General features: G+C 37.1%; 1 long non-coding RNA gene across 7 annotated transcripts in view; it reads right to left on the bottom strand.

The window, feature by feature from the left end:
* Positions 1-206: 206 nt before the first annotated feature.
* LOC110978848 (uncharacterized) overlaps positions 207-15,427 on the bottom strand; it is a 72,348-nt gene continuing 57,127 nt past the window's right edge. The window contains exons 1-8 of one of the 7 annotated variants that reach the window (XR_015427843.1): positions 13,097-13,269; positions 12,364-12,429; positions 10,323-10,499; positions 8,752-8,879; positions 6,866-6,936; positions 4,779-4,829; positions 3,507-3,594; positions 207-2,973 (exon numbers count right to left, since the gene is read on the bottom strand). This is a non-coding gene — a long non-coding RNA (uncharacterized LOC110978848). Of the gene's footprint in view, positions 4,830-6,865; positions 6,937-8,751; positions 8,880-10,322; positions 10,500-12,363; positions 12,430-12,945; positions 13,064-13,096; positions 13,463-15,427 lie in introns of those variants that run through there. The other 6 variants (XR_002598136.2, XR_002598135.2, XR_002598134.2 and 3 more) reach the window with 6 other exon arrangements.

Here is a 15,427-nt window from a genome sequence, read left to right as displayed (position 1 = left end):
AATTGACTTCTCTTTAAATCAGTCAGAAAGCATTCTGAAGTCAAAATAAACGTATTTTAATCATCTCTGAGACATGTGGATTACAATTTTCATCAATACTCAAATGTGAAAATTTTTACAAATTCCGCAAGGGGTTAGCCTTGCAAAAAATGAAATTTTGGCCAAAATTTGACTTCTCTTTAAATCACTCAGAAAGCATTCTGAAGTCAAAACAAACGTATTTTAATCATCTCTGAGACATGTGGATTACAATTTTCATTAATATTCAAATGTGAAAATTTTTACAAATTCCGCAAGGGGTTAGCCTTGCAAAAAAATGAAATTTTGGCCAAAATTTGACTTTTCTTTAAATCACTCAGAAAGCATTGTGAAAGCAAAACAAACATATTTTAATCATCTATGTGGCATGTGGATTACAATTTTCATGAATATTCAAATGTGAAAATTTTTACAAATTCTGCAAGGGGTTTAGCCTTGCAAAAAAATGAAATTTTGGCCAAAATTTGACTTTTCTTTAAATCAGTCAGAAAGCATTCTGAAGTCAAAATAAACGTATTTTAATCATCTCTGAGACATGTGGATTACAATTTTCATCAATACTCAAATGTGAAAATTTTTACAAATTCCGCAAGGGGTTAGCCTTGCAAAAAATGAAATTTTGGCCAAAATTTGACTTTTCTTTGCATCACTCAGAAAGCATTCTAAAAGCAAAACAAACCTATTTTGATCATCTATGAGGCATGTGGATTACAATTTTCATGAATATTCAAATGTGAAAGTTTTTACAAATTCCGCAAGGGGTTAGCCTTGCAAAAAAATGAAATTTTGGCCAAAATTTGACTTTTCTTTAAATCAGTCAGAAAGCATTCTGAAGTCAAAACAAACGTATTTTAATCATCTCTGAGACATGTGGATTACAATTTTCATGAATATTCAAATGTGAAAATTTTTACAAATTCCGCAAGGGGTTAGCCTTGCAAAAAAATGAAATTTTGGCCAAAATTTGACTTTTCTTTAAATCACTCAGAAAGCATTGTGAAAGCAAAACAAACATATTTTAATCATCTATGTGGCATGTGGATTAAAATTTTCATGAATATTGAAATGTGAAAATTTTTACAAATTCTGCAAGGGGTTAGCCTTGCAAAAAAATGAAATTTTGGCCAAAATTTGACTTTTCTTTAAATCACTCAGAAAGCATTCTGAAGTCAAAATAAACGTATTTTAATCATCTCTGAGACATGTGGATTACAATTTTCATCAATATTCAAATGTGAAAATTTTTACAAATTCTGCAAGGGGTTAGCCTTGCAAAAAAATGAAATTTTGGCCAAAATTTGACTTTTCTTTAAATCAGTCAGAAAGCATTCTGAAGTCAAAATAAACGTATTTTAATCATCTCTGAGACATGTGGATTACAATTTTCATCAATATTCAAATGTGAAAATTTTTACAAATTCTGCAAGGGGTTAGCCTTTGCAAAAAAATGAAATTTTGGCCTAAATTTGACTTTTCTTTAAATCACTCAGAAAGCATTGTGAAAGCAAAACAAACATATTTTAATCATCTAAGAGGCATGTGGATTACAATTTTCATGAATATTCAAATGTGAAAATTTTTACAAATTCTGCAAGGGGTTAGCCTTGCAAAAATATGAAATTTTGGCAAAAATTTGACTTCTCTTTAAATCACTCAGAAAGCATTATGAAAGCAAAACAAACATATTTTGATCATCTATGAATCATGTGGATTACAATTTCAATAAATATTCAAATGTAAAAATTTTTACAAATTCTGCAAGGGGTTAGCCTTGCAAAAAAATGAAATTTTAGCCAAAATTTGACTTTTCTTTAAATCAGTCAGAAAGCATTCTGAAGTCAAAACAAACGTATTTTAATCATCTATGAGGCATGTGGATTACAATTTTCATAAATATTCAAATGTGAAAATTTTTACAAATTCTGCAAGGGGTTAGCCTTGCAAAAAAATGAAATTTTGGCCAAAATTTGACTTTTTCTTTAAATCACTCAGAAAGCATTCTAAAAGCAAAACAAACTTATTTTGATCATCTATGAGGCATGTGGATTACAATTTCAATAAATATTCAAATGTGAAAATTTTTACAAATTCCGCAAGGGATTAGCCTTGCAAAAAAATGAAATTTTGGCCAAAATTTGACTTTTCTTTAAATCAGTCAGAAAGCATTCTGAAGTCAAAACAAACGTATTTTAATCATCTCTGAGACATGTGGATTACAATTTTCATCAATATTCAAATGTGAAAATTTTTACAAATTCTGCAAGGGGTTAGCCTTGCAAAAATATGAAATTTTGGCAAAAATTTGACTTTTCTTTAAATCACTCAGAAAGCATTCTGAAAGCAAAACAAACATATTTTAATCATCTATGAGGCACGTGGATTAATATTTTCATAAATATTCAAATGTGAAAATTTTACAATTCTGCAAGGGGTTAGCCTTGCAAAAAATGAAATTTTGGCCAAAATTTGACTTTTCTTTAAATCACTCAGAAAACATTCTAAAAGCAAAACAAACATATTTTAATCATCTATGAAGCAAGTGGATTACAATTTTCATAAATATTCAAATGTGAAAATTTTACAAAGTCTGCAAAATAATTCAATTTGCGCGAAAATTTGACTCCTCTTTTTACGACTCAGAAATCGTGTTTGAAAGCAAAATAAACATATTTTAATCATGTGAGACATGTGGATGGTTATTATGAACATGGAAATTCGTGAGAACTTGAAGGGGCATTCCTTGAAAGGTTTGTGATTATTACTGAGAATAGCATCCTGTGGTGATCTTGTGATGGCTTTGCATGGTTTTTGAAACTTAGTAATGATGGCTGTTGATGCTGCCACTGGACAACCAGGCCACCTCCATTAGAGCCAACTCTTTATTTGGAAACCATTTACTTCATCTGGTTAACTATTCTTGCAGCAAATCAATCACTGCCAAGAAGATATTAAACACAAAGGTGAGAGAATAAATTAATAAATATGCACATGGTACAGGTGGGGTTTTTAACAAACTTTGAAGCCTACAAGAATTCTTGCTTTTAGGGGAATAAACAAATTTCTTTGGAAGTTACTTTCACTTATTGTGAAGGCACCACTCAATAATGACCTTTGAGATTCGAAAGCATGAGTGGGGCTTGGGTGGGACTGATACCAGGGCTGCCAACACCCAGATATTGATTGTCGGCCTCAAGCATTTTGGGGTACTCTCATGTTCCAATATGGGACTTCTTGAGCTAAAAAAAATTACAAGCTCAAAATGCAGCTTCTGTTTGGTTGCACAGCTCAGAATAATGATCTTTTGCTTAAACAAACTGACAAATGCGGCCAGAAATTGTCTTAGATTGCATCACAGATTTTCTAGAATCCAAAATATTTTCTCAGGGCTCTTGGCCTGCCAAGACCCCCAGGCTATTATGGCTTCACGTTTGTATGCTCTGCTGCCAAATACATGTACATGTACGCACTCAGTCTTTGCTCAAAGTTGCAAGCTCAGCTGATATGTACGTTAGTCTTGGTCCATGGTTCAAGACAATCTGCAGATGAATGTAAGCTCTGCCGACAGGAAAACAAGTATTTAAAAAATATTCATTTTTCATCCTTTCTAAAAAAATTAGACACAAGCTGGTTGAAATGACTATTTCTAAGCCAAAATAGCTGCATGTTTGTTTTCTTGTAATTACATCGTTTAGAACAAAATTGAAAAAACTCGGATTCCAATTAAAAACTTCATTATTGATGACTATTTAACTAATTACAATTGTGACCAGCTCTACAAAAATGGGTAATAAGTCGCCAGATTCAGATAAGATTTTGACATGACTGGATTCTGTACGTCAAAAACTACAATTTGATACATGAATGACTCCTGTACTGCGTTGCATTCTGGATATATAGATATTTGCATATCCACAATTTTAGATTCAATAAAAGCACTTTTTGAGAAAAAGCTCTTGAATTGTAGCGCTTGGAAACTATGCCATGTAGGATTCCCTACTGAAAGATCAATTTTTTATCTTTATTCATCAAGTATCCATGTTTGTAGTCACAAATTCTGGAAATACAAATAGAAAGTAGTAAAACTAAAAGAAAAAACACAAAATCACACTTTTGAGGAAATGTTACCCTCTCCAAATAGAACAAGCCGTAACATACTTTGGCATTGCACGACTTATTACCCTTTTTTGCAGAGTGGGTCACAAGTAATTACATGGCCCATTTGACATGTATCTGGAGTAGCACCTACATGTACCTGAGCATTAGATAGTTGCTTCAGAGAGTCAGGTGCCAAAGGGAAACGTGTCAAGTTTCAAATTAAGGACCAGTGAGTGAAATAAATGAGCCATTGTCAGCGTGTAGAGCATACAGGTACTTATGTCACATGTTTGTTAGCTAGTATTTTAATAATACAAAAGAAGTGGAGCCCGGTTTGGACAAAATCTGTGGAACAGCACTGACTTACAAATCATTTGCATGTAAACGTTTGTGTAAGAATTTAAATGGTTACACATTCCACAGACAGTTATAGAGCCTGAAAGTAAAAGGTCACCCAGGTTGTCCTATCACATTTGATAATTTTTGGGAAAATGATTTGTAACAGGAACTACCCCAAGAAACACCCATGTGGGAATTTTACTTTTGTCTTCTTTAAGTAATATTTTGTATCTTGTTCATAAACGTTATCATTCCCTCTGTTAACATGAAGATGTGATTGTACAACGATGCAAAGATTGATCTACCTGCAGTCCATGGGTTCTAGATTCCATTGAGTTGACCTGACGTCAGTACACCTTAAAGGAACCAGGAAAAAGAAATATTTTTATAAATTTTACTAAAACCCAGTGCAATTGCATCTTTGGGTTTCAATTAACCTTACTTTAAATTTTTGTTTTGCATTTTTTACCCATATTCTGATGCTTTTTGGTTTTTATGCTAATGCACATTTGCACATTCATGTGCAGAACTACATGTATGATGCCATCCAAGGCACTGAATCTCAATGTTGCACCAATCTGTGCAGAGAAAATTTCTAGATTTATTCAACCCCTGCTACGGCAGATTTCATTTTCTTTGGCAAGTTATTGCTGCGTAAGTATATGGCAATAATGCAGCAAAAATCCTTTTCAAAGAAATGTTGCAAGATAGCAAATTTGGGGTTCACAATTTCAACATAAAAACATGCAACGTGAACCATGTCTTCCTGGATTTACATCAAAGCAAAAGCGCCCTCACCTGTCCAGAAATGCTTGGTCAATTGTTAAAGTTTGAAAAAGTGCACTCTTCAATTCATGTAACTCAAAAAAGATATAAAATAGTCTTCATACATGGAAGAAGAGTACAGAAATTCACAAAAAGTGATTCTAAGAAAAATTCATCTCCTGGATCCTTTAAATTAAACATCCAAATTTTTGGTAAATGCAGATTATTATTATTTATATTATCTGGTGAAGACTAACATAAAGTATACTTCAGTGACTTTTTATCTGCATTCCAGACCACTAAAGTCAAGTACAGTTTTCAGAAGTGATAGGTCAGTTTTTGGCAGGATATTTCTGTTTAAGGTTGGGTAATTTTCCAGTTTTTTTACAATGGGCTTTTTCCAAGTTGAGTTTTTCAGAAGTGCATAATGAGAAATGTTACAAATTATAAAACATTTTATATCCAAGAGTTCCAAAAGTGCACCATCAAGGGTTTTGTTTCAGGCTCTTTTGGATTAGCTGGTTTATACTGGTTCTTGAGCCACCAAATGAGGGCTCACTTCACATAGCACAGCTAATGAGACTGGGTTTAGTGAAACCAGAGTGATTTAACCACTTGCTGCCGGGAGACCTGTTTTTGAGCATATACGCTTTATACTCGAAGCCGGGAGCCCAAAACTGAGACAAAAGAGCTGGGCCTTGTAACAAAAGACTGTGCTCGGCACAAAAGACTGAGCGGCGGGCCATTACCGACATTTTTTCACTCTCAATAGTGGAGATAATCCAGCCTTGTTTTGAAACAGTACACCACGATTTTGGACATTTAGTGCGAGCGGATTACCACCAGGGACAAAACCGCTCCACCAATCTAATCCCGCACCTATTCTGGCCCCTATTGAAAAGAGGTCAGCAGCACACTGTGCCAGGTTCGTGAACAAAAAAACAGTTATATAAACCGCACAATATGGGCTCTTTTTACAAGGCTGCAGTCTTGGCTGAAACACTCGGGCATCAATAGATTTTATCTGTCAGGCTACAGTGGCCACCAGACAGTAATTCATGTGGGTGTAAACGTCCATTAATTGAAATGATGAATTTTTGAAGATTTTTGAAAACTGAAAATCTTGAAATTCCCCTGTACACTGTATGTGTGCACTGCATTTTTCAAACCACCCAATAACATGTGGTTAAGCTATGGAATGTTTTCACACTGCAGTGGTAAACAAAATGTTACAACTACATGACAGCACAGAAATGTGACTTAGAGTTGTTAATCACGAACCTTGATTATCTAGAAATACATTGCATATTAGTGTCACCTAAAGTAAATAATCTTTATTTTGTAGCCTGAGTTGTAAGGTTATTCTTCAATTTGTCCAAGACGGAGGTTGAAGGCAAGAAAAAAAGTCAAACTTATTTTAACATCATCATAAACTAATTTCATTTTGTCGAAAAATCAGGAATAAAAGCACTGGTTAATAAAGGAGCTATAAAAAAGGAAATTTCTTGGCGTTCTAATTTGAGTGGTGCTCAACGCTTCTGCACCACTTGTGTTCAGTTTCCCAAATGCACTGTCAGTCAGTTCAACATAACAAGATGTGTTGTTTATGAAGAAATGAAATTCCTACCTGCAATAACACCACCAGTCAGAGTTGTCACAGCCTATTCAACTGTCAGGTGGCCCATCTCACTGATTGTACTGTAGGTTACCACAAAGATCATGGAAGGAAAAAGCAAATAATTTTGATACATGTATTTTGAAATAGATCAGTTTCAGTGTTCAGGATCGTAAAGAGGATATGGAATACAAGATCAGTTTATTTTAAAGGGGGCATTTAGCACAAATGTACGACACGTATACTATACAGGTTGTCTCAAAAAAGGAAAGCAAGATGAATTTGTTTGATTCCATTATTTTGGTAAAATGGAAACCATAATCAGTTTCATTATGACGTTCTCTTTTGTATGACACCAAGAAATCCAGATTTTCATCACAGATGACTGAGCATGCAGTGGTTTGGTGGATCAAGTCAGAAATGGCGTAGCACCAAATAGCTGTTTTGATGTTGAATTCATAGATGAGGGTGCCATTTAACAGGATCTCAATTATCGCATTTATTTGTAAGCCTTGTTCTTGCTGTTTTTGAAATATTTTGTTTTGATGTTTTGTTAGTTCCTGTGCTAACTTCTCACTGTCCATTTTTTGTTTTAAATTATATATGTGAGTTATATATTTTTGTGTTTTATTTTTAGTGCTGTGTACTATCAGACTTTTTAATTATTTGGCGAGTAATTCATAACTAATATTAATGAATATTTAATGATTGTAATTTCTGGGCACGTGTGGAAAACAGTGCTTGGACACTGATAGGTCTCCCCAGGGTAAAGAAAAAATGAACTAAATAAAAAAATAAATTCGTACTGTCCAGAGATGGCTTCTTTGTTTAATATAATTACACAATGTTTGCTAGAATCTCCAAAATGCATGATACCCATTTAAAAGTGCCGAGAACAAGGGCTGAAGTTTGCGATGAAAGAAATGTGGGGCATGTTGAAGGATACTGGGGTTAGGTTGTGGCAAGAATAAAGCCACTTCCTGTGGTTGTCTTGAAATGAATTAATGATATTGGTAGTGTAATTACATGTAATTCTTTACGCTGAACAAACCTACGATGCATCTGGTGCAAAGCACTTTTTTACACGGTCCATTACACCACTTTGTGCTCAGTCAGGTGTAATGGAAAGTTCAATGAATTATGTTTTCCATTTACAAAAATAATTTATCACATTCAAGAAACAGATTAATCTCAGTTTCCTTTTTTTAAGACACCTTGTATAGAATTCATTTGAGGCCTTTTTAAAAAACACTCACTAGTGTTTTGGGCACTAGAATTTTGGCAAAATTTGTTAGACCACTTCTAACAAATTGGTACCCATCGGGGGAACCATGCAACCAGTACAGTGCAATTAAAATGTTACAGCTCCTTATGTGAAAGCTATTTCAATGCATCAAACCACCATCCCATCAACCCCTCCAGGCCAGGAGGTGCCTAGACACGCCGTAAAAATTGAGATCCTCAGCCCCCTTTTCAGCTATTATTCTCGTCGTAATTGGTCTTTGCACGTAGCCCAGAAATGAAAAGACCGAATTTGCATCATAATCACCAACTTCAAAATAGTCCCCACTTTGAAAAGAGGCAACGGGAATGTGGAACGGTGAGTAGAGCCACATGCCACCGAACAATCAGCCTTTTCACCGTGTAATTCCAAGCGTGCAGAGCACACAGGGCCACAAACCGAGAATTTGCAGTTTGGCAGGAGGCCTTCATGGCCAAGCAAGGCTGGAATTCTTGGAGTCGGCTTTTGGCAAGGGGGTAAGGTTTCCTATTACAAACTACAACTATGGCTTCTTGATTCAGCTGTTCTGGCAACATCCATTTCATTTGTCATTTTATAAGTTACAATTCTAGGTTACATGTATTTTAGTGATCCATGTCGGGACTTATTTATTTACCTTGATGGATAGGATGAAGATTGCCTGTTCATAACTTGCCATCCTTGATGACACCAGATGGTAGTGTTGACATCATGCTACCTTGGATAGCGGTCTAATACAGAATGATCCATCTTCTGTTGGCCCTCCTGTTTGACAATAAACAAAATACTATTATTAATCATTTCTTAGATTCCTCAAAAGCACCTTAAGTACTGTAGCTCTCCAGCCTGCGGAAGCCTGTAGAGAGGAGACAATGACAAGCAGTTAGAGGTGGGAGGAAAACCCAGCGGAATATTCTGGGCAAATCATCACGAAATCAGGTAGGGACTGAAAACCTGATTCACATGTGGATCGAGCTGGGATCCGAACTCGGGACCGCAGAGGTGGAAGGCGAGGAAAGAACCACTATGCCACCTTGTCTCCCCAGTTGTCTTATGCAAGGTTGGATTGTAAACTTAGAAACCAACACTTTCTTAGTACACCGAGGACTGGCGAGGAAATATCCCTTTAGGACGAAGGCATTGATTGTGGTTGTAAGAACTTAAGTCTCAACATTTCAGACAGAGAAACCCTTGTAACTTCTCTTCAGTTGCACAAAATACATGTACACTCCTCAACGGTAATGGTCTGGATAGACATGCTAGTCTTCATTATCCAAAAGCAGGGAGATCGTGACCAATTGGAAATAATTATCTGCCACCTTGCCTGTGATTTACAACCACGGACTACATGTATAAAACAAACATTGGTCTTCACCAAAATGCAATTTGGAACGTAGGTATGGATCTGGACGCGGACAGGGGTGGTTTGTTTACAATAGGGGCCTAATACTTCTAAAGCTTGGATGACCCCCTAAAAAGCATAAGCCCTGTAGGGGTCGTATTTTGGTGTAAGGTAGAGATTAAATGGCTTTAACTAATGGTAATAATTCCAATTTCTGGATCTGCCCTTGAAATGTTACCATTCCTAATTTGTCTTTTGTCCCCATTGAACAAATGCCAACTTATGGCCTTTCAATACATAGATCTGCATTATCCTGCAGCTTATCGCAATCTACACGTTGCTTCTGAAAATCAGCCAATGGGTCATTTGCGAACAAAGCACATGCTGCACCAACAGGACAGACATAGCAAGTGCTTCTGAATATCCTCAGACGTATTTCATTTTGGGCATACTCTGTTGGAATACTAGACGGGCTAAACGGAAATTTAAAATGCTTCTGCTACAAAGCAAAACAGGTTTTGTAAAAATTTGAACAGTAGCTTACCAGTGCTGAGAATAAGGGCTAAAGTTTGCAATGAAAGAAATGTGGGGCATGTTGAAGGACACTGGGGTTAGGATGGGGCAAGAATAAAGCCCCTTCCTGTGGTTGTCTTGAAATGAATTAATGATATTGGTAGTGTAATTACATGTAATTCTTTATGCTGAACAAACCTGTGATGCATCTGGTGCAAAGCAATTTTTGACCTGGTCCATTACACCTTTAAACACATAGATCTGCATTATCCTATTAATGGCCTAAACGGAAATTTAAAACGCTTCTGCTACAAAGCAAAACAGGTTTTGTAAAAATTTGAACAGTGGCTTACCATCAAGAAATCTCTGAAGAATTCATCCTGACATTTGACCTTCCCCTCCGGATCAAGACGAGATTGCAGTAGACTTTTTGCATGTCAGCAACTCCACAACTCCCTTAACAACCTCCTTGATGTGACCAAACATAAATACCATCTACATGTACTTCATCTTGATGGTTGCTCTTATGCCTGTGATAAAAGAGGGAAGCAAACATATCATGACCAAAAATATGAAATGACAGCTTGAGTTCCTCGTCTGGATACCACGCAATTTATAACAACTTTCACTCCAAGGCTTGTTTTTTTCATTGATGACAATTTATGTAAGCTAGAGAAAAACCTAAGAATAAGTACTATCTGTGGAAGAAGCGTAAGGCCATGTCTGTAACTTCTGTAGATCACGGTGGGTAAATACAGGACTGTACTAATTCTACAAACATCCCAAGTATCAGGTCTTGAATGGCTAGTTTTTTTTAAATATTTTATCCATTCATACATGTGTCAAAAATTTTTATGGTGTGCTTTCTACAATTTGCACTAACTACCACATAAAATGAATCCACCAGTCTACAACTCAATGTAGTCACAGCTAGTGAAAATTGCTCTGCACGGGAAAACAGTTGTGGATATGTGCGTGTGCACACAGACACCACATGCTCATTGTGAATGGTCCATTAGCTCAGCTAGCGCATTGTGATGTCATCTCCAGGTACATTAGCATCCAGTTTGAATCACAACATGAAAGAGATGGTAACTTCCAGCTCTGCCAACAAGAGCATTTTCGATTTCAATGGGAAATTTATCTTTTCTTCCACTAATTATGTGAGTAAATCTTACCACCATCATTGGAATATCCGATTTCCACTGAATCCCGAGGTGAGTGCATAAGCTGCAGAACTCCAAGTCACTTCTCCATGTGATTTGGAGCCCAATGGCTTCTTATGGATTCATAATGTAGTGGGTTTTGAATGCAGAGGAGTTATGTCAGATCGGGGCACATTTACATGTAAAAATTCCACTTTCTCAATCAAGTCTTCCCCTAACAAACCATCAAAACTGGTGCATATCTTTTTAAAATCCTCTGACCTATGTGACTGTCTATTTCGTGAAAAAAATTTGAGCTTTAACTCAACACCTTCTCATTTTCCTAACGGAAAAAAAAAAATGACCCAAACAGATCGCACACGCAGCGTGCATCACGCAGTGCACATTTGTCGGGTCAATGGCCGACCTCTATTGGCTCTACCATTTTGGGAAGCAGGGGGAATGGAATCTTGTTCTCCCTGTGTGTGTCTTGGCAGGTGTGCTGCATGCTGCACTGTAAAGCTGTGAAAGGAAGGGATCCACACTTTGATACAGGTATGTGGTTTCATACATGAAATCAGACTTAAAACCTGTTTGTTTACAGTAGTACAGGATGATTGCACAATGAAAACAAGATTTTATCCCTGCTTCCAAAAAACGGTTAAACTGATGTTCAATGGTTGGCCGAAACCTCATGCCCATAGGTATGATTTTACCACACCATATTGGTTCATGGAGATCAATGGTTGGTTCCCACTATGCCTTGTGTAATCTTCGCAAATGTGCATGCAGCCCATGGAGTCAAGGTTGTGATCTCCCATCAACCCAACACACACGCACTGTGTGATGCAAGCGGAATGGGCGATGTGCTTGGGTCATTTGTGTCTAGAAAATGAGTGTTGAGTAAAAGCTCTGATTTTTTTCAAAGAAACAGTCAGTCGCATGGTCTTTCGACCATAGGTCTGAATGATTTACGGGAAATGCATAAATTCAGTTGGCTCTTTGGGGAAGATTCCATTAAGAAAGCGGAATTTTTTAAATGTAATAATACCCCAATTTGATGTAACTTTCAAAACCCACAGTATTACCAAACTATAAAAAGCCCTTGGGCTCACATAATTATGGGAAGAAAAGAGAACTTTCCTGTTTAAATTGGAAATGCTCTTGTTGGTCCCGATCTGTGTCCTCTCTCTTTGATTTGATAACTGGGCTGCATTCAAAAACCTGTCATTACCATAGCGTTACTAACCCATAAAAAGTTGTTGAACTCCAACATGTCCACGTCACATGGAAAGATGACTTAGAGTTCTGCAAGCTGAAGTAGGTACATATATTAGACAGTTTCAGGACCATTTTGGAGGTGAATTCTGAGGATTTTGATTTGGGTATAGACAACGCAGGGGCCATTTTGAGTGAAATTATTGAATAGAAGCAAAAGCCTATGAATGGTACATGGACTCTCTAGTCCTAGGCCTAGGCTATCGCCCGACCATTTCCAAATGTGCAAGAAGGCTTTTTGTAAAAATTGTACTAATGGTAGTGTTCAAATTACTCAGACCACGAGGGTCCCGAGTTAAGCAGAGGCAGTTGGGACCAGCCTACTTGCACAACTCAAGGTGTTTACGTCTATTTCTTCAGGAGAATGAGGTCATGGGGTGGTGAGTAAAACTTCACTAAAAGAAGTCACATGGTCTTAAAACCACAGGTCAGAAAATGTAACAAAATATGATGTTAATTGTTATGCATTAGTTTTGACGGCCCTTGTGGAAAAGACTGAGAAAGAGGGGTTTTTAATGTTAATGTAGGTCTACCCCGATTTGACATAACTGACCTGGGCTGCATTCGAAAAAGTACAGCGCCGATACGAGAACATAAAGGAAAAGAAGTCGCATGCAAGTCACTTGGAGTTCTTGTGCAAGTAAGTTGGGACGTAACAACATAAATTCAACTTGACACTGCATGTACATGCGTACAATACTCACTTCGACGAAATTCACTTCGAAAACCCACCCACAGCATGATTTGGGTCCAAATACAACTTCAGCAACCAAACCAACGACTGAGGAACTTTGTTCGTAGGTACAAAGGCCTACGTGTTCGCACGTTAGTGCTTATCATGCATGTCGTCGATATGTCAAGCGTGCGTTCGCGTTATGCGCCCTCTAGTGATCACACTGTGCAATGAATGCCTCGTAACTTCGTGCGTACAACCAAACCACATAGGCCTAATTATTTTCAGACAGACCTGCTTCAATCACTTACTGTCAAAAATTCAGTTTCATGCAAACCCGTACATAACTATAAATTGAGATCTGAGTTGTAATGCTCTGCTCTTTGTTGTATATCAAGCACCGGAATGCTTCCTTGGTCTCCGTTGTTTTCTTAAATTATTTCTGGTCATGTACATTTGCCTTTCATCTTCTGTTCGGTATTTTGCAAGATTTACTTGTGGTTATACACGTGTACAGAGTACCATGTATTTCAGTGCTACAGGCAGAACTTATCCAATTAGACGCCACAGCTGCGGTTGCATTGCACTTACATGCGCATTCTTAACGTGCGCGTACCACCTGTCGACAAGCGTTGTGCCACTGCAGTAAATGGTCAAATGACCATGCTACCTCCCATGCTGCCGCCACTTTGTTTGGCGCCCTCTAGCAAGCCACCATGGGGTTTGTGCGTAGCCAGTGGGGTCCTCAGAGGAACGGAACACTCTTCTCGTTTAAGTGACATAAAATTAAAATTGCATTATAAAATTAGGCCATGAAGAAACCAGCTCATACATGTACTGTTCTATTTAGGAATATTTTGTAACACCTCGGAATTTTTTTTTATCTATTGTCATCATCCTGGCTCTGCATCAATGACCTGGTTTCACGTCAAGAGTTTAATTCAGCTTAAATTCTTATCTTACCGAAAAGACCAATCGGCCCAAGTTACTTCGGATTTTTTACCTTGCCAAGAGCAAGACTAAAAAACATTTCTGATGGAGCATAGGACTCGGGCACCTTAGACCTCACAAACCTCTATAACTGATTTAAACTAATCTGCTTCAAATCGTTGTACTCATATTTTGGATCTGTATTAATAACAGCGAAGGTGAATACATGTAAAACGATACACATAAATGAGAACTTCCAAGGCGTGACAAGACAAGCGCTTGTACGAAGCGAAGGAACAAGATACTTGTGTTTATTTGCCTAGCGTGACGAAGCTTAATTTGTCAAGTGGAATCTGCCAGAGTTCCCAACACTGATCGAAATTAAAATCCCCAGATTCTCTCGTGAACAGTTTACTCGCTGCAAACAGCCTCCGTGACTTCCCTGAACTAACATTTCGCCTCGCAATTTTCGGATCCATCCCTTTCCTCTATTTTGTACAGGGTGACGTGGTAGGTCTTCAAAAACAGCTTCAAAAACTTCTTTTTGTAAGAAAAAGGAGTTTAATATCGCTGCCCGGTGCATCAGGTGTGATGTAAAAAGCTGTGTTTTTTCTCATACACGTTTAGTTATCTACGGCAGGTTAATGTCGCTGACAAATGGTGGTGTTTAAAAAATGCCTTAATGTGGTGTTGTAACTGATGTTCAACTTCTTGCCCTTGTGGCTAACATGAAAATATCAATTGCCAACAACAATTCCTCCGGAATGTGCAAATTTCGCTCAAACTGACTGTCAGTTGTAGCTTCATTAATTTCAAAATGCCGACCATTATTACTTCATGTTTTTGCCTACAGTGCAAAACCATAAGCGCATTTAACCTTTTGAGGAAGTCTGACTGCCTTCTGTTTTGGTAACACACCATCCAAGTAGATCGCTCATTACCATTCATCGGAAAGCTTGAGCTTGCACTTTCCAGTAATAAAAGTCATTATCTATACCTCAGGGACATCAAAAATATAATTATCGCCAAACTGTCAGATTGAATGCTTTTTTCTACAGAACATATATCTGTGTTTCCATGGAAACGTTCATTCATGACCAAATCCTCCTGTAGTTACTACCGTAATGTTGATCCCTTTTTTATGAATCATTAATTATCTTCTCATAATTCTTCTCAAAATAACCAAATAGCTTTGCGGTTGTGGACAAGCGCGAGATGTGCTCTTTTGCTACAGGTCTTATTTTTAGACAAGGAAAGATTGGGGTTAATTTTTTTCATTGTATTTTAAATCCAATACAGATCAAAAAGGAATACAATAGAAATATAAATTTCTTGCCTTTCTCTCATTAATACATGACAACACTTTTGCTCAGTTGTAACATTTGTAAGATCCAATTATTTCATCAGTGTGACCTATTTCATTGTTGAATTT

Source organism: Acanthaster planci, linkage group LG15, assembly GCF_054643075.1.
Source record: "Acanthaster planci isolate LZ-2023a linkage group LG15, COTS_SCS, whole genome shotgun sequence".
Classification (NCBI taxonomy): domain Eukaryota; kingdom Metazoa; phylum Echinodermata; class Asteroidea; order Valvatida; family Acanthasteridae; genus Acanthaster; species Acanthaster planci.
Note: the sequence above shows the minus strand (reverse complement) of the source record. Positions and strands in the feature narration are given on the sequence as shown.